The following is a 20,723-nucleotide window of genomic DNA, read 5'->3' as shown; positions in this document are numbered from 1 at the left end:
TTATAGCAGCAATGTCTACAATAGCCAGACTATGGAAAGAACCTAGATGTCCATCAACAGATGAATGGATAAAGAAGATGTGGTATATATACACAATGGAATACTATGCAGCCATCAAAAGAAATGAAATCTTGCCATTTGCGACGACGTGGATGGAACTAGAGCGTATCATGCTTAGTGAAGTAAGTCAATCAGAAAGACAACTATCATATGATCTCCCTGATATGAGGACATGGAGAAGCAACATGGGGGGGTAGGGGGATAGGAGAAGAATAAATGAAACAAGATGGGATTGGGAGGGAGACAAACCATAAATGACTCTTAATCTCACAAAACAAACTGGGGGTTGCTGGCGGGAGGTGGGATTGGGAGAGGGGGAGCGGGCTATGGACATTGGGGAGGGGAGGCGAACCATAAGAGACTATGGACTCTGAAAAACAACCTGAGGGTTTTGAAGGGTCAGGGGTGGGAGGTTAGGGCAACCTGAGGGTTTTGAAGGTTCAAGGGTGGGAGGTTGGGGGAACAGGTGGTGGGTGATGGGGAGGGCACGTTTTGCATGGAGCACTAGGTGTTGTGCAAAAACAATGAATACTGTTACGCTGAAAAAATAAATAAAATGGAAAAAAAAGAATTATGTAGTGTCCTTCTGTAACTCTGACTACAGTCCTTAGTTTAAAAGCTAATTTATCTGATATGAGAATTGCTACCCCAGCCTTCTTTTGAGGCACATTGGCATGAAAGATGCTTCTCCATCCCTTCACTTTCAGTCTCCGTGTATCTTTAGGTTCAAAATGGGTCTCTTGTAGACAACGTATGGATGGGTCCTGCCATTTGATCCAATCTGCAACCCTGTGTCATTTATGAGCACATTTAGGCCATACACATTGAGAGTGAATATTGATAGATACATTTTTATTGACATTGTGCTACCTTTGAAGTCTTTCTGTCTGTAGATTGTCTCTATATTTCTGTTCAATGATATTTTTAGGCTTTTTTCCACTTTTATAGAACCCACCTTAATATTTCTTGCAATGTCAGCTTAGTGGTTTCATAGTCTTTTAAGCCTTGCCGGTCTTGGAAACTCTTTATCTCTCCATCCATTTTGAATGTCAGTCTTGCTGGATAAAGTATTCTTGGCTGCATGTTCTTCTCATTTAGTGTCCTGAATATACCTTGCCAGTCTTTTCTGGCCTTCCAGGTTTCTGTGGACAGGTCTGATGTTACTCTGATGGGCTTTTATCTGTACATAAGGAGCTTCTTTGTCCTAGCTGCTTTTAAGAGTGCCTGCCTAGGAGGAGGAGTCAAGATGGCGGAGAAGTAGCAGCCTGAGACTACATCAGATAGCAGGAGATCAGCTCGATAGCTTATCTAAACATTGCAAACACCTACAAATTCAACGGGAGATCAAAGAGAAGAAGAACAGCAACTCTAGAAACAGAAAATCAACCTCTTTCTGAAAGAACCTGTTTTTATCCCCTTTCTCCCCCCCACAATTAGGGGTATCCTCTGACTGGGTTACAGCGCATTTTTCTGGAGTCTTTGCCACCCTTTTAGTAGTTTATTTGCTCCTTCATATCCTCTTATCTGGACAAAATTACAAGGCAGGAAAAATCACCACAAACAAAAGAACAAGAGACAGTACCAAAGGCTAGGGACCTAATCAACACAGACATGGGTAATATGTCAGATCAAGAGTTCAGAATGACGATTCTGAACATTCTAGCCGGGCTCGAAAAAGGCATGGAAGATATTAGAGAAACCCTCTCTGGAGATATTAAAGCCCTTTCTGGAGAAATTAAAGAACTAAAATCTAACCAAGTTGAAATCAAAAAAGCTATTACTGAGGTGCAATCAAAAATGGAGGCTCTCACTGCTAGGATCAATGAGGCAGAAGAAAGAATTAGTGATATAGAAGACCAAATGACAGAGAATAAGGAAGCCGAGCAAAAGAGGGACAAACAGCTACTGGACCATGAGGCGAGAACTCGAGAGATAAGTGACACCATAAGATGAAACAACATTAGAATAATTGGGATTCCAGAAGAAGAAGAAACAGAGAGGGGAGCAGAAGGTCTATTGGAGAGAATCATTGGAGAGAATTTCCCTAATATGGCAAAGGGAACAAGCATTAAAATCCAGGAGATGCAGATAACCCCCCACAAAGTCAACAAGAATAGGTCCACACCCCGTCACCTAATAGTAAAATTGACAAGTCTTAGTGACAAAGAGAAAATCCTGAAAGCAGCCCGAGAAAAGAAGTCTGTAACATACAATGGTAAAAATATTAGATTGGCAGCAGACTTATCCACAGAGACCTGGCAGGCCAGGAAGAGCTGGCATGATATATTCAGAGCACTAAACGAGAAAAACATGCAGCCAAGAATACTGTATCCAGCTAGGCTATCATTGAAAATAGAAGGAGAGATAAAAACCTTCCAGGACAAACAAAAAGTGAAAGAATTTGCAAACACCAAACCAGCTCTACCGGAAATATTGAAAGGGGTCCTCTAAGCAAGGAGAGAGCCTAAAAGTAGTAGATCAGAAAGGTACAGGGACAATATACAGTAACAGTCACCTTACAGGCTAATAATGGCACTAAATTCATATCTCTCAATAGTTACCCTGAATGTTAATGGGCTAAATGCCCCAATCAAAAGACACAGGGTATCAGAATGGATAAAAAAAAAAAACCATCAGTATGTTGCCTGAAAGAAACCCATTTTAGACGCGAAGACACCTCCAGATTTAAAGTGAGGGGGTGGAAAACAATTTACCATGCTAATGGGCATCAGAAGAAAGCTGGGGTGGCAATCCTTATATCAGATCAATTAGATTTTAAGCCAAAGACTATAATAAGAGATGAGGAAGGACACTATATCCTACTCAAAGGGTCTGTCCAACAAGAAGATCTAACAATTTTAAATATCTATGCCCCTAACGTGGGAGCAGCCAACTATATCAACCAATTAATAACAAAATCAAAGAAACACATCTATAATAATACAATAGTAGTAGGGGACTTGAACACTCCCCTCACTGAAATGGACAGATCATCCAAGCAAAAGATCAACAAGGAAATAAAGGCCTTCAATGACACACTGGACCAGATGGACATCACAGATATATTCAGAACATTTCATCCCAAAGCAACAGAATACACATTCTTCTCTAGTGCACATGGAACCTTCTCCAGAATAGATCACATCCCGGGTCACAAATCAGGTCTCAACTGGTATCAAAAGATTAGGATTATTCCCTGCATATTTTCAGACCACAATGCTCTGAAGCTAGAACTCAATCACAAGAGGAAAGCTGGAAAGAACCCAAATACATGGAGACTAAACAGCATCCTTCTAAAGAATGAATGCGTCAACCAGGAAATTAAAGAAGAATTGAAAAAATTCATGGAAACAAATGATAAGGAAAACACAACAGTTCAAAATCTGTGGGACACACAAAGGCAGTCCTGAGAGGAAAATATATAGCGGTACAAGCCTTTCTCAAGAAACAAGAAAGGTCTCAAGTACACAACCTAATCCTATGCGTAAAGGAGCTGGAGAAAGAACAACAAAGAAACCCTAAACCCATCAGGAGAAGAGAAATCATAAAGATCAGAGCAGAAATCAATGAAATAGAAACCAAAAAAACAATAGAAAAAAATCAATGAAACTAGGAGCTGGTTCTTTGAAAGAATCAATAAGATTGATATACCCCTGGCCAGACTCATCAAAAAGAAAAGAGAAAGGACCCAAATCAATAAAATCATGAATGAAAGAGGAGAGATCACAACTAACAGCAAAGAAATACAGACAATTATAAGAACATACTATGAGCAACTCTACGCCAACAAATTGGCCAATCTGGAAGAAATGGATGCATTCCTAGAGACATATAAACTACCACAACTGAACCAGGAAGAAATAGAAAACCTGAACAGGCCCATAACCAGTAAGGAGATTGAAACACTCATCCAAAATCTCCAAACAAACAAAAGCCCAGGGCCAGACGGCTTCCCAGGGGAATTCTACCAAACATTTAAAGAAGAACTAATTCCTATTCTCCTGAAACTGTTCCAAAAAATAGAAATGGAAGGAAAACTTCCAAACTCATTCTATGAGGCCAGCATCACCTTGATCCCAAAACCAGACAAGGATCCCACCAAAAAAGAGAACTACAGACCAATATCCTTGATGAATACAGACGCAACAATTCTCGCCAAAATACTAGCCAATAGGATTCAACAGTACATTAGAAGGATTATTCACCACGATCAAGTGGGATTTATTCCAGGGCTGCAGGGTTGGTTCAACATCCGCAAATCAATCAATGTGATAGAACACATTAATAAAAGAAAGAACAAGAACCATATGATACTCTCCATAGATGCTGAAAAAGCATTTGACAAAGTACAGCATCCCTTCCTGATCAAAACTCTTCAAAGTGTAGGGATAGAGGGCACATACCTCAATATTATCAAAGCCATCTATGAAAAACCCACCGCAAATATCATTCTCAATGGAGAAAAAATGAAAGCTTTTCCGCTAAGGTCAGGAACACGGCAGGAATGTCCATTATCACCACTGCTATTCAACATAGTACTAGAAGTCCTAGCCTCAGCAGTCAGACAGCAAAAAGAAATTAAAGGCATCCAAATTGGCAAAGAAGAAGTCAAACTATCCCTCTTCACAGATGATATGATACTATATGTGGAGAACCCAAAAGACTCCACTCCAAAACTGCTAGCACTTGTACAGGAATTCAGTCAAGTGTCAGGATATAAAATCAATGCACAGAAATCAGTTGCATTTCTGTACACCAACAACAAGACAGAAGAAAGAGAAATTAAGGAGTCAATGCCATTTACAATTGCACCCAAAACTATAAGATACCTAGGAATAAACCTAAACAAAGAGGCTAAGAATCTATACACAGAAAATTATAAAGGACTCATGAAAGAAATTGAGGAAGACACAAAGAAATGGAAAAATGTTCCATGCTCCTGGATTGGAAGAATAAATATTGTGAAAATGTCCATGCTACCTAAAGCAATCTACACATTTAATGCAATCCCTATCAAAATACCGTCCATTTTTTTCAAAGAAATGGAACAAATAATCCTCAAATTTTTATGGAACCAAAAAAGACCTCAAGTAGCCAAAGTAATATTGAAAAAGAAAGGCAAAGTTGGTGGCATCACCATTCCGGACTTCAAGCTCTATTACAAAGCTGTCATCATCAAGACAGCATGGTACTGGCACAAAAACAGACACATAGATCAGTGGAACAGAATAGAGAGCCCAGAAATCGACCCTCAACTCTATGGTCAACTAATCTTCGACAAAGCAGGAAAGAATCTCCAATGGAAAATGACAGCCTCTTCAATAAATGGTGCTGGGAAAATTGGACAGCCACATGCAGAAAAATGAAATTGGACCACTTCCTTACACCACACACGAAAATAGACTCCAAATGGATGAAGGACCTCAATGTGAGAAAGGAATCCATCAAAATCCTTGAGGAGAATGCAGGCATTCTCCTTCGACCTCAGCCGTAGCAACATCTTCCTAGGAACAACGGCAAAGGCAAGGGAAGCAAGGGCAAAAATGAACTATTGGGACCTCATCAAGATCAAAAGCTTTTGCACAGCAAAGGAAACAGTTAACAAAACCAAAAGACAACTGACAGAATGGGAGAAGATATTTGCAAACGACATATCAGATAAAGGGCCAGTATCCAAAATCTATAAGGAACTTAGCAAACTCAACACCCAAAGAACAAACAATCCAATCAAGAAATGGGCAGAGGACATGAACAGACATTTCTGCAAAGAAGACATCCAGATGGCCAACAGACACATGAAAAAGTGCTCCACGTCACTTGGCATCAGGGAAATACAAATCAAAACCACAATGAGATATCACCTCACACCTGTCAGAATGGCTAAAATTAACAAGTCAGGAAATGACAGATTCTGGCGAGGATGTGGAGAAAGGGGAACCCTCCTCCACTGTTGGTGGGAATGCAAGCTGGTGCAACCACTCTGGAAAACAGCATGGAGGTTCCTCAAAATGTTGAAAATAGAACTACCCTATTACCCAGCAATTGCACTACTGGGTATTTACCCTAAAGATACAAACATAGTGATCCGAAGGAGCACGTGTACCCGAATGTTTATAGCAGCAATGTCTACAATAGCCAAACTATGGAAAGAACCTAGATGTCCATCAACAGATGAATGGATAAAGATGATGTGGTATATATACACAATGGAATACTATGCAGCCATCAAAAGAAATGAAATCTTGCCATTTTCGACGACGTGGATGGAACTAGAGCGTATCATGCTTAGTGAAATAAGTCAATCGGAGAAAGACAACTATCATATGATCTCCCTGATATGAGGATATGGAGAAGCAGCATGGGGGAGTAGGGGGATAGGACAAGAATAAATGAAACAAGATGGGATTGGGAGGGCGACAAACCATAAATGACTCTTAATCTCACAAAACAAACTGGGGGTTGCTCGGGGGTGGTGGGATTGGGAGAGGGGGAGTGGGCTATGGACATTGGGGAAGGTATGTGCTATCATGAGTGCTGTGAAGTGTGTAAACCTGGCGATTCCCAGACCTGTACCCCTGGGGATAAAAATACATTATATGTTTATTAAAAAAAAAATTTGGAAGTGGAGGCGAACCATAAGAGACTATGGACTCTGAAAAACAACCTGAGGGTTTTGTAGGGTCAGGGGTGGGAGGTTGGGAGAACAGGTGGTGGGTAATGGGGAGGGAACGTTTTGCATGGAGCACTGGGTGTTGTGCAAAAAGAATGAATACTGTTACGCTGAAAAAATAAAATGGGAAAAAAATACATTATATGTTTATTAAAAAAAAAATTGAAGGGGAGGCGAACCATAGAGACTGTGGACTCTGAAAAACAACCTGAGTGTTTTGAAGGGTCAGGGGTGGGAAGTTGGGGGAACAGGTGGTGGGTAATGGGGAGGGCACGTTTTGCATGGAGCACTGGGTGTTGTGCAAAAACAATGAATACTGTTACGCTGAAAAAATAAATAAATGGGGGGAAAAAAGTGCCTGCCTACAATACAAAGTCAATGTACAGAAATCAGTGGCTTTCTTATACACTAACAATGAAAATACAGAAAGGGAAATTAGAGAATCCATTCTATTTACTTTAGCACCAAGAATCATAAGATACCTGGGAATAAACCTAACCAAAGAGGTAAAGGTCCTGTACTCGAGGAACTACAGAACACTCATGAAAGAAATTGAAGAAGACCCAAAAAGATGGAAGACTGTTCCATGCTCTTGGATTGGAAGAATAAACATTGTTAAAATGTCTATACTGCTTAGAGCAATCTAAACTTTTAATGCCATTCCGATCAAAATTCCACCGATATTTTTCAAAGAGCTGGAGAAAATAATCCTAAAATTTGTATGGAATCAGAAGAGCCCCCGAATTGCTAAGGAAATGTTGGAAAACAAAAACAAAACTGGCGGCATCACGTTACCCGATTTCAAGCTTTACTACAAAGCTGTGATCACCAAGACAGCATGGTACTGGCATAAAAACAGACACATAGACCAGTGGAACAGAGTGGAGAGCCCAGATATGGACCCTCAACTCTATGGTCAAAAAAATCTACAACAAAGCTGGAAAAAATATACAGTGGTAAAAGACCAGTGTCTTCAAGAAATGGTGCTGGGAAAATCGGACAGCTATGTGTAGAAAAATGAAAGTCGACCATTCTCTTACACCATATGCAAAGGTAACCTAGAAATGGGTAAAAGACCTCAACGTGAGATGGGAATCTATCAGAATCCTAGAGGACAACATAAGCAGTATCATCTTCGATATCAGCCACAGCAACTTCTTTCAAGATATGTCTCCAAATGCAAAAGAAACAAAAGTGAAAATGAACTTTTGGGACTTCATCAAGATCAAAAGTTTCTGCACAGCAAAGTATACAGTCCACAAAACAAAAAGGCTACCCACGGAATGGGAGAAGATATTTTCAAATGACAGTACAGACAAAAGGCTGATATCCAGGATCTATAAAGAACTCCTCAAACTCAACACACACAAAACAGATAATCATATCAAAAAATGAGCAGAAGATATGAACAGACACTTCTCCAATGAAGACATACGAATGGCTATCAGACACATGAAAAAATGTTCATCATCACTAGCCATCAGGGAGATTCAAATTAAAACCACATCGAGATACCACCTGACACCAGTTAGAATGGCCAAAATTAGCAAGACAGGAAACAACGTGTGTTGGAGAGGATGTGGAGAAAGGGGAACCCTCTTACACTGTTGGTGGGAATGCAAGTTAGTGCAGTCACTTTGGAGAACAGTGTGGAGATTCCTGAAGAAATTAACAATAGAGATTCCCTATGACCCTGCAATTGCACTGCTGGGTATTTACCCCAAAGATACAGATGTAGTGAAAAGAAGGGCCATCTGTACCCCAATGTTTCTTGCAGCAATGGCTATGGTCGTCAAACTGTGGAAAGAACCAAGATGCCCTTCAACGGATGAATGGATAAGGAAGATGTGGTCCATATACACAATGGAGTATTATGCCTCCATCCGAAAGGATGAATACGCAACTTTTGTAGCAACATGGACAGGACTGGAAGAGATTATGCTGAGCGAAATAAGTCAAGCAGAGCGAGTCAAGTATCATATGGTCTCACTTATTTGTGGAGCATAACAAATAACATGGAGGACATGGGGAGATGGAGAGGAGAGGGAGTTGAGGGAAACTGGAAGGGGAGATGAACCATGAGAGACTATGGACTCTGAAAAACAACCAGAGTGTTTTGAAGGGGCGGGGTTGGGTGGGTGGTTGAGGAACCATGTGGTGGGTAATAGGGAGGGCACATACTGCATGGAGCACTGGGTGTGATGCCAAAACAATGAACACTGTTGTGCTGTAAATAAACAAACAAACAAACAAAAGATAAAGAGTCATATTGATATCAATACACTAATGGTAGGAGATGTTAATACCTCTCTCAGTAATAGACAGATTGTCGAAGCAGAAAAGTAATAAAGAAATAAGAGCATTTAATGAAACTTTGGACCAGATGGACCTCATAGACGTATAAAGAACATTCCACCCTAAAACAAAAGAATACTCATTCTTCTCAAGTGCACATGGAACCTTCTCCAGAACAGACCACATACTGGGTCACAAAGCAGGACTCAACCGATACCAAAAGACTGACATTATTCCCTGCATATTCTCAGATCACAATGCTTTGAACCTGGAACTCAGTCACAAGGAAAAGTTCGGAAGGAACTCAAACACCTGGAAGCTAAAGACCACCTTGCTTAAGAATGCTTGGATCAACCAGGAGATCAAAGATGAACTTAAACAATTCATGGAAACCAATGAGAATGAAGACACTTCGGTCCAAAACCTATGGGATGGAGAGGAGAAGGCAGTTGAGAGAAATTGGAAGGGGAGATGAACCATGAGAGACTATGGCCTCTGATAAAGAACCTGAGGGTTTTTAAGGGGCTGGGGATGGGAGGTTGGGGAATCAGGTGGTGGGTAATAGAAAGGGCACATATTGCATGGAGCACTGTGTATGGTGCAAAAACAATGAATATTGTTACGCTGAAAATAAACACATTAAAAATATATAAATAAATAAAAGTTTAAAAAATAAAAACCTGAACTTCCCAGCCATTCCTTTAAGGTTGTATAATTAGATTCTTGCCAATAGAAGATTGACAATAGTATAGGAAATTTTGGAAAGTATCTTTTTCTTTTTTCCCTATTTGCCTTTGTTATCAGATGGAATATTACATGACAGCTGCAGCCAGACACATTAATCCTGGACACTGAGGTGGAAATTTCAAGTCAGAATAAGGTCAGGAGGAAATGGGCCCCTTATGACCAGGGAGCTGCCTACACTTACGTGAGCAGGAAATAAACTTCTATCTTTTCTTTAAAAAAAATAAGAAGAAGAATGGACTCTACGCAGATTGGAAATTCTGAGCTCAGTGCACACCAAGGCCCTTAGCTTCCAAAACTTATAATCCCACTTAAGGCGAACACTCATAAATGGCAGCGTTTTCCCAGTTGAAGAAAGAAGTTAGAACAAGGGTGGACGCAAGGTACGTTGGAAACTCTGAGTTAAGTACAGGCAAAGGCCCTTATGCTTCCACTCGAGACTGACTGATGCTTCATATATCCTTTTGTAGATCGAATAAATCAAGGCTAACATTAGTATGATAAACTATTAGTTACACACTGTCATTACAATGGAAGTTATATACTAGATGTTCCCACAGAAAGGAGGTGAGAACTATTGTTCCCAAGCCCACTACCAGTAAAAAAGGTCTAGGAACACAGGCCCATAAGGTTAGGTTGAAGTCTTTTGTGGTAGTCTAACTGCTCTTAGCTGTTTGCACCCCAATTGGTCCCAAGGCAGCAACCAGCTTCCAAAGTTCTGTATGGAACGTTCCTCCAGCCCTAGAGAAGATCCCACCTGGAATGGTCACATGATGCATTGGGAAGCTAGGAGGGAAGGCAAGGTCTCACAGAGGTTCTTCTCTATCCTTCCTCGACCAGTCCATCATAGAGAAATCAGGGACGCCATGAGGAGAGATGATTAAGGGCTTTTCATGGAGACCTTCTATCCAATTGGGGCTGTAAAGGGGGAAGGTGTCTTCTTCTTCTACATCTGTTCTGGCCGTTCAACATGAGGCAAGCCATCCTCTGATGGAGAGGCGAGGAGTTGGCACCACCTTTTGGCAGCCACCACAGGGTATCTTTATCCCAACGAAAAACCCAAACAAAACAATGCCCTCAGCAAAGGACAGGATCAGGACCATTCCAAGTGCCCGTCAGGGGGTCCCTCCACCTAGCATAAGGGAGAGGGGAGAAGTCTGGATGTCCAAAGCATTCAGCAGCTGTGCGACCTATTTCATCAACATTCAAAAAATTAAAACATAGAAGCTTAAATTGAAATGCATCTGCGGGGAACATTTTACGTTTCCCCGAGTATCTCCCCCTCTTTTAGTTTTTTAAGGTAAGATTGAAGAGTACTATTTGCACACTCAACGATGGCCTGTCCCTGAGAGTTATATGGAATACCTGTGGAGTGCGCTATTTGAAAGGTAGTGCCAAAGGTTTGAAAAGCTTGAGACATAAATAATGTTTGCACTCGCTCAGTAGTTAGCATTGGTAGGACCAAGAATTCAAGTTCCTTCCCTGTACTATGAATAATCCTCTGACGACTCCGGGGAATCAGTTGTTTTCATAACTCTACCTGCCCAGTGATGACATGGAGTTGGTGTCAAGCTAAATGAATCCACTCCAAAGGCCCATGAACTTGCCCTATCACTGCTTAAGGTCATCTGAATGGCATTAAAAAGATTCGATATCTTGTCGTGGCAGGATCATACTGACAGAGCTGGGCTTGTGATAGTTTATCATGGACTAGTTGTAACGCTATTTTAGCGCTCTGGTTCAAAGTTCGAGGAGGGGATGGGGAACGATCCCCTTTTAGGATATCAAACAAGGGCTTCGGGTCAGCAGCCGTTCAATGTAAAAAGGGTCTAATCCAGTGACTATCTCCTAATAAATTTTGAAAATCATTTGGGGTGCGCAAAGATTGCATTCATAAGGAAACTGTTTGAGGACGGATTCTTTTATTCTCAATGACATAGCCCAATGATTCAAAAGGTTCCAATTTCTGCACCTTTTCAGTGGCGACTACCAAATTATATTATTGTAATTGAGGAACGAAATAGGTAGAGGATCGTTGTAAAATCTCCTCCATTTCAGCTGTTAATAGGATACCATCCATACAGTGTATGCAATAGAGCATCGGTTCAAATTGTGTTCGAAATGGAGAAGTTGCATGAGAAACAAATTCTTGGCACAGAGTGGGACTATTAGCTATACCTTGAGGTCAAACCTGCTATTGATACCGTTTAGCAGGTTCTTTAGGGTTAGTACTGGGAATGGTAAAGGCAAATTGTTCACAGTCTTGGGGGGGCTAAAAATGGTTTAAAAAAATCCTTTACATCTAATATAATTCATTTGTATTGAAGAGGGTGTAGGTAGTCCAGGTTGAAGGGCCCTCATCGGTTTCATGGTGGCATATCCTGCCCTTAGATCCTGCAAAAGTCTCCATTTTCCTGATTTCTTTTCAATTACAAATAGAGGAGTATTCCAAGGGCTAAATGATTCCTTTGGATGACCCAAAAGCAGCGGTTCTTCCGTTAAAGTCAGTGCTGCTTCCAATTTCTCTGCAGGCAAGGGCCACTGATCCACCCATACAGGGTCATTAGATTTCCCTTTGATAGGCAGTGCCTGAGGGGATTTCAGTGGCCCTAGGAAAACCCAAACCAGCCTTGGAAGCTGCGATTGTCTCTGGAGGGGATTGGGTTCTCCCTGTCAATCTTTCCCTAAACCCTTGCTCCATTTGCATCTCAATTCTTCCATAAGGGCCATTGCAAGGATGAACATGGTTTGGGCCTGGGAATAGGGGCTGTCCTTCAAGAAAGCAGCCATATCGGTTAAAACATCACAGCCCCACAGATTAAGGTCAACTTGTAACATGAACGGCTGAAATACTCCCTGATGGCGCTCAGCAGTGGGCCAATTCAAGCAATCAGCACTTAGCCTAGGAGCCTCAAGCTTGTCCCACGCCCCTAATAGAATTATCCGAATCCACAAGAGGCCAATTTTTAGGTCAGCATTGGGAAGCAATCACTAAAATTCCCTGTTGTTCCCTGTTGAGGAAAGAACTTAGAACAAGCGCAGACTATAAGCATGTTGGAAACTCTGAGTTAAGTGGACGCCAAGGCCTTTTTGCTTCCAAAACATAGAATCACTCTTAAGGCAGACACTCAAAAGTGGCAGTGTGTTCCCAGTTGAGAGAAGAAGTTAGAAAAAGGACGGATGCTAGGCTGATGGGGTTTTGAGATAAGTGTCTGTCAAAGTGTTTATTAATCCACAACGTGCAATGGCAATTCAGTTGAACACCCATAAGTGGCAATGTGTTCCCAGTTGAGGAATGAAGATTCCAAAACGTATAATAGCAAACGTGCTTCCAAAACGTATAATAGCTTTTAAGATGGACACTCACAATTGGCAGTGTGTTCCAATGGCGTGCACTTATCTCAGAGTATCCAACCTGCCTAGCGTCCATCCTTGTTCTAACTTCTTTCATCATCTGGGAACTCACTGCCACTTATGAGTGTTCCCCTTCAAAACCATTATAGGTTTTGGAAGCATAAGGGCCTTGACGTGCATTTAGCTCAGAGTTTCCAACCAGCATAGAGTCCGTCCTCCTAAGTTCTTGTCCTCAACTGGGAATACACTGCCATTTAAGAGTGTCCGCCTTAAGCAGGATTATACGTTTTGGAACCATATGGCCTTGGCGTGCACTTAATTCAGAGTATCCAGCCTGCCTAGAGTCCGTCCTTGTTCTATCTTCTTTCCTCAGCTTGGAAGTCACTGCCACTTATGAGTGTTCACCTTAATAGCCATTATAAGTTTTGGAAGCATAAAGGCCCTTTAGGGCACTTAGCTCAGAGTATACAACCAGGGTAGAATCCGTCCTTCTTCTAACTTCTTTCCTCAACTGGGAATACAATGCCACTTGAGAGTGTTTGCCGTAAGTGGGATTATAGGTTTTGGAAGCATAAGGACCTTGGCATGCACTTACTCAGAGTATCCAACATGCTTATAGTCCGCCCTTGTTCTAAGTTCTTCCTCAACTGGGAACACACTGCCACTTATGACTGTCTGCCCAAAATGCCATTATTCGTTTTGGAAGCATAAGGGCCTTGGCGTGCACTTAACTCAGAGTTTCAAACTGCGTACAGTATGTCCTTCTTCTAACTTCTTTCCTCAACTGGGAACGCTCTGCCACTTATGATTGTTTGCCTTAAAATCATTATACCTTTTGGAATCATAAGGGCATTGGCGTGCAGTTAGCACAGAGTTTCCCACCTGCGTAGAGTCTGTCATTCTTCTAAGTTCTTTCCTCAATGGGGAACTCGCTTCAGGCACCGCACATCCGCAGGGCCGCCCCCTGGGCCTGGCCCGGGATCCCTAGGGGTCGCAAACCAGCACCTCCACAAAGACATCCGAGAGTCAGGCACTGGCGAGGCCGACGCCTCCTGCTCCTCTGCCTCCGGGGGTCCCCTCCCTGGCGCTGGCCGATGGGGCCAGGCCTGCCCCAAAAGCCGGGCCCGGGCCCTGGCCTGCATGCTCAGCCTTCCGTTGCCAGGGGCCTGTACCAGGGGGCCTCCACCTGGGGAACCCTGAGTCCCACGCCACGAGTCCCATGACCGTCCTGGGGCAAACGGTGCCTTTTGCAGCTACGTCCCAGTCGTTAAGCGAGAGATCCATTCATTCCCCCACAGAGAACAGCCCCATCCCCGGGTGCCCCAGCCATGCATAAAGGTGGAGGCGGAAGCCCAGCCCCAACCTCTCCATCACTCTGCTTCGGGAAAACTCCCCTGTGCCGGGGCCCCCTGTTGGCCACTTCATCTCAGTGTGTTTTCCGGGTGGCCGTGACATGCCCCAAGGGAGAAAGAGCCTTGGGCCACGGGGAACAAGGCGGTCCTCAGGGCTGCCCAACGCCGGCCAATTCTCACCAGTGTTCTGCCCAAATCATTTGGTCAGAACGCTCGTGAGAATTGGCTGGAAAACGCCCAGCGAACTCAATTCGGGCACTGCAAGTCTGCAGGGCTACCCCCCTGGGCCTGGCCGGGGGCCCGAGGTGTCCCGTCCCAGCACAGCTAGAAAGATTTCCATGAGGCAGGTGCTGGTGAGGCCGACCCCTCATGCTCCTCAGCCTCCAGGGTTCCCCTCCCTGGCGCTGGCAGATCTGGCGCTGGTGGACCTGCCCCGAAAGCTGGGCCCGGGCTCTGGCCTGCTTGCTCAACCTACCGTTGCCAGGGTCCTGTCCCTGGGGGCCTCCGCCTTCAGGAATCCTGAGCCCCGCACTTCGAGTCCCCCAAGCGTTCCGGCACAAACAATGCTTTGCGCAGATGCGTTCCAGCCATCGAGGGAGAGATCCATTCATTCCCCTACAGAGGCCAGGCCCATCCCCGGGTGCCCCGGCCACCCAGAAAAGCAGAGGCGGATGCCCGGCCACTACCCCTCCATCAACTCTGCCTGGGAAAGCTCCCCTGTGCCGGGTCACGCGGCTGGGCCAGTCATCATGACACATTTTCCTGGTGGCCGTGACATGCCCTGAGAGAGAAAGGACCCTGGGCCACGGGGAACAGGGCAGTCCCCAGGGATGCCCAACGCCGACCAATTCTCACGAGCGTTCTGCCCAAATCAATCGTGATTTGGGCAGAACCCTCGTGAAATTTGACCGGAAAACTCCCGTCAAACTCGCTCCGGGAACCATTGCCAGGGTCCTGTACCGGGGACCCTCTGCCTGGGGAACACTGTGTCCTGCGCCACGAGCCCCCCGACCGTCCCGGCGCCAATGGTGCCTGTCGTGGCTGTGCCCCAGCCGTCGAGCGAGAGATCCATTCATTCCCCCACAGAGGCCAGCCCCGTCCCTGCGTGCCCCAGCCGCCCGAAAAGGCGGAGGCGGATGTCCGGGCACAACCCTTCCCTCAACTCTGCTTCGGGATGCTACACTGGTCCTGGGCCCCCGACAGGGCCACGTCGTCTTGGCGTGATTTCCGGCTGGCCGTGACATGCCCTGAGCGAGAAAGGGCCCTCAGCCACGTGGTCCCGGGTGGTCCGCAGTTCGTCCAGCACTGTCCAATTCTCAGGAGTGTTCTCTTCATGTTAATCCGATTTTGGAGCGGAAGTAATCTTGTCTCCATTGTAAACCACTCCCACCATCATTGTTCTTCCTGGCCAGAATCACAGATTCTGCCACTCTGCAGGACACCTTTCCTCAACATAATCCCAAGGAGACCCCACTTGGCGCTGGTAGATCAGAGCAGCCTTTCCCAAGGCCATAAACCTAACCCTAAGTTGCGTTTTCATGCTTCCTTCTACAGGGTCTATCCCACAGACTCTCTGGCTTGGGAACCCTGAAGTCACACTGTAGGAGTCTGCCTCCTACCTATCAGGTAACCAGTCTCTTTGGAGCTGCACAGGGCCATCAAAGCCAGTGAAAATTTGTGTGTCCCCATGAGTACTCCCCCACGTTCTGCTGCCCTCCAGATCACGATGCGCTGACTGACCGCCATCCTCAACTCAGCTCCTCGGGAACCAACCTCCAGACCTGCAGTTCGGGCATCCCACACCTGTACCTCAGCTCTCCTCAGGGACCCCTGTCATCTCTAGGCAGAACTGGACCTCCCCTGCCTGCCTAAATGCTCTGGGAACCCCTCTCCTTCTTCTCGATGGACATTGGCCCAAGGCTTTCTTGACAATTGGGGAAGGCTACCTCCTGACTGCTTCACACCTCCTTTCCTCTTCTGCCTTATTTCTCCCCACTTACCTTTGTACCTGGGCAGACTGGAGCAACATATCCATGCAACATGGGCATGCTCTGACATCTGAATCTTCCTGGCAAACAGAAACTAGTGTATCGTACCACGATGTGCTTGCAAATGATCATCCAGAGAACAAGAGAGCGAAAATCACTCCATTTTTACCTCACTCGTCATGAAGTAGAACACGGTCTCCTTCTTTCCTTCCTTGACCTCCATTCCAATTTGTTTCCATGCAGTGTTCATGCCTTTGCTTCAGGGGTAGGATTTCGTGATTCCTTGCCTGCACAGAATACCCAGAGCTCATCACAACAAGTGCCCTCCCTAGTAGCTGTCACCCACTGAACCCTTCCTCTCCACACCCCTGCTATCTAGCCGCCCTCGGTTGGTGCTCTAAGTTGGAGTCTCTTTCCTCATTGACCCTATCTTTCTCCCCTCGCTACATTCATGTTTTCTTTCTGAAATTCCATAGAAGTCAAGTTACAGGCTCTTGGTCATTTCTTACTGATTTCGCTTAGCTAAATCCACTCTAGATCCATCCACATCCTTGCAAATGGTAAGATTTTATTCGTTCTGAACCTGGCTCCTATTCCATTGAGAATATGTGGGAGATTAGATATGTCTATCTATCTATCTATCTATCTATCTATCTATCTAATCTATCATCTATCTCGCACATCAGCAAATGGACATTGGGACTCCCTCCATCGTTTTGCTTTGGTTGATAATGCTGCTGTCCATATCATGGTGCCTGTACCCCATTGAATGTGCCTTTTTGTGCCCTTTAGGGAAATTCTTAGGAGGGCAACTGCTGGATCCGAGGGTTGTTCAGTTCTTAGCTTTTGGAGGAACCATGATGCTCCTTCCCAGAGTGGCTGCAACAACCCGCATGCCCACCAACAGTGCAGGAGGGTTCCGCTTGAAGAAGAATATTCCCTGCCAGCAATTTTCTGAGGAGGAAACAGAAAACCTGGGAGATAATAACATGACTCAGACAGCGTCCGGCAAGCAGCCCCAGAAGTTCACCCCAGGGTTCCTGACACCATGCCCTGGGAAGCCATCAGAATGCCTCTATCCAGGGGAATTCCCAAAGACTCTCCTTCTGACTTCACCACCCATGAAACTGCAGAGAACGAATGACATGTCCTACTCCCTAGATGGTCCACTGAGGGAAACTAGAAAGTCAAGCTTCCCTTTTCAATTGTCCAAGGCTCCTTGGAATCCTTTTGAATGTTCCCTCTGCCCTTGTCGGAACTCTTTGGATAAAAAAGTCGAATCCATTAGGATCCATCCCCTTGGACAAAGGAGAAGCCATCCTCCAAGATTCTATCTCACCGAAAACAGCCACCTCACTCTAGATGCCGGCATTCCACCACAGACGAGGACCCATGGAATCAACACTGTTCGAGGAAGGAACACATTCTAGGTCCCAAACACACCGAGTACATGTCATCTTCTGGTTTGAATCCAAGGGATTTCCTAAGAAAGAGATGTTCCCAATATCTCTGTGAGCCAGAAGGAAGCCGAGAAAAAGAGATCCCCTGCCAGCTGCTCCCTGCAAGGAAACTCAGGAACCCTAGCACCCACTCTCCATGCCTGACAGCTGTGTTTGTGTGACTTTTTGGCTCCAGTGCCGATGAGAGAACACCCAGGATGTTTGGGGTGAAAGAGAAGTTATACCTCCCATGCTGGCGTGGAGGTGCCACTGTGCCACACGGGCCTGCTGTTTTCTCTGAACGCTGACATCCTGGGACACGCTGCATGATGGATTCAGACGCTGATTTCCAAACTTCAGGTCTCATGAGCCAGAGCAAAGAAGGGTGGTCAGGTGCGGATCAGTAGGCACCTCCCACCTAAAGTCTACACACCTGCTCTGATTCTTGGGAGAAGGAGAAACACATGCTTGTTTCTTTCTTTTTTTTAATTTATTGATTTGACAGACAGAAATGAAGAGTAGGCAGAGAGGCAGGCAGAGAGGCAGGCAGTGAGAGAGGGGAAAGCAGGATCCCAGCAAAGCATGGGGCCGGATGTGAGGCTCGATCCCAGGACCCTGGGATCATGACCCGAGCTGAAGGAAGAGGCTTTAACCCACTGAGGCACCCAGGGGCCCCAGATACATGCTTGTTTCTTAAGTGGTCATTCACTTCCTTCTAAAGCCCACTCCTCACTCCGCTCCAACCAACCTCGCTCCCAACACGCCCGAGGACAAGGGTGATGCCACACACCAACCCAGAGGCGGCTGCCCAGACCCGTGGCCCTTCCTCCACCAGGCTTCCCCTCTCCACCCACCCACACCAGGCTCTGACCCAGAGATGCGAGGAGCCGGTTCACCTACACAAACGGACACCCAGGAAAACACCAGGGAAACACAGGGTCAAACTCAGACGGAGGGACCTCAGGACAGAAAGGAAGAATGCAGAGCCAGAGAGACAGACCCTCCATCCCCCAAACATTCCCCCTCCCCGGACAGACAGGGTGACCCTGACCGGGATGCGGACAGAGACACGGGTGCTCGCAACACTGACACACTCTACACACACTCGGAGCCACCCACACCCACCCGGACAAGACACCCCATGCCCGCGAGGCTGCGGTGGCCCGGCACCTGTCCCAGGCGGGAGGCTCGTGGTGCTGGGGCGGGGCTTTGGCCTAGGTGATGGCACCCTGGAGCTGCCAGAGGAGCCCGGGGAGCCCGAGGACTTACAGCTCAGGTGTCAGGCGTCCCATTCCGCTGCCATTCCTGGCCAGCACCCCGTCAGGCCTGGGGGCCTGCGAGGGTTTCTTTCTCTGGCCTGGTCCTTTGATGTGGGGGGGCTGGGCTGTAGAGGGCCTGGGGACCTCTCTTGGCCCAGAATGGGGCACCGCCGGTCTTGCTGAGCGAGAGAGCCTCGCTGTGGCCTTCGCTGCGCCCCAGAGACAGAGCGTGGAGCCGGGTGCCCACTGCGCCACGGTAAGCCCAGGGCGGTCGGCCTTCTGGCGTCCAGGGCACCTGAGCCCGGGAGCGCTGCCCAAGGGGCAAAGGGGAGGTTGTCGGTAAGAAGGAAGGGAATGCCCTTCTGGGTTGAGTGGAGCCCAGGCCCCAAGGAGAGAAGTGGTGTTGACGAACAGGGGTGGGGGTGGGGCGCCGTGTGGGCGATGGGGCAGAGCCCAGGTCTCCAGGGCACTGGGAGGGAGGGTGGCGGGGTGGCTGCCGGCTGGCTTGGGAGCTGGGGGCAGCACGAGGGCCTGGCCAGGGGCAACAGGGACTAGGGCCCGGGCCCAGGACTGGGACCCAGGGCCTTGGAAGCTAATGCCCACAGAAGGAGCCCCAGCCCGGGGACAAGGCCAGCTCCTCCCTCTGGCTTACAGCCCCATACACCCCGCCCACCACCCCGTACCCCAGACCCCTCCCCGCGTGCACAGCCGAGGTACTCACCCCGACCCTCACCCCTTACCCAGCCTCTGGCCCCTGAGCCCCCTCCAACATTGATTCTCCCTGCAAGCAGCCCCCCAATCCCAGCTGAGGCGAAGGCCGTCCTTGTGGCGTGGAGGTGGAAAAGATGCGTTTTGGCAGCCTGCCCGAGCAGCGGGCCCCACTTTTGGGGCCAGGAGCCCAAGGTGCTGTTGGTGGGGTAACCAGGGGTCAGGGGGTCAGGGTGGTGTGGGGACCGGGGTCAGGGGCTGAGGCATTCAGGGAATATTGGGAGGCAGCTGCGTTGGACAGGGCGCCCGGCGGTGGCGGCCAAGGGCCAAGGAAGGAGGCCGAAGGGGTAAAGAAAAGAAGAAGGCCCAAGAAGAAAAAGCCACAGCACCCGGTTGTCCCAGGCCGGCTCCCATCCAAGTACTAACCAGGCCCGACCCTGCTTAGCTTCCGAGATCAGAGGAGATTGGGCTCGTTCAGGGTGATATGGCCATAGACAAATGCCACAGCAGCTTAGCGCCCTAAGAGACTGCGAAGCGCTTCCCTTGCCCCAGTGGGCACTGCGGATCCTCCCTCCGCCTGCCCTGGGCCTGGGCCTGGCACCTGCCTCCAGTCCATACCCCACCCCCAAGCTTCCAGGTTTCCAAAAGCCTGTGGCACCCCAACATCACCAATGTACAGGCAACTTTCATTCCTGGACTCCACAGCCCTGGCACCACGTGGCATCCCAGATGGCATGGGGGTGCGTCAGGGTGCATGCCCGGTGTGCTCAGCGCCCCCCAAGCGCCCGTCCGCCACCCTAGGCCTGGCGAAGCCGGCCACCTGACCTTCCCACCTCTCCTCTGCTGTTCTCTCC

At 46.9% G+C, this 20,723-nt stretch overlaps 1 pseudogene; it reads right to left on the bottom strand.

The window, feature by feature from the left end:
• Positions 1–20,246: 20,246 nt before the first annotated feature.
• Positions 20,247–20,365, bottom strand: LOC123927309 (annotated as a pseudogene).
• Positions 20,366–20,723: the final 358 nt, after the last annotated feature.

Source organism: Meles meles, chromosome 16 (genome assembly GCF_922984935.1).
Source record: "Meles meles chromosome 16, mMelMel3.1 paternal haplotype, whole genome shotgun sequence".
Lineage (NCBI taxonomy): Eukaryota > Metazoa > Chordata > Mammalia > Carnivora > Mustelidae > Meles > Meles meles.
This window is presented reverse-complemented; position numbering and strand designations above follow the sequence as displayed.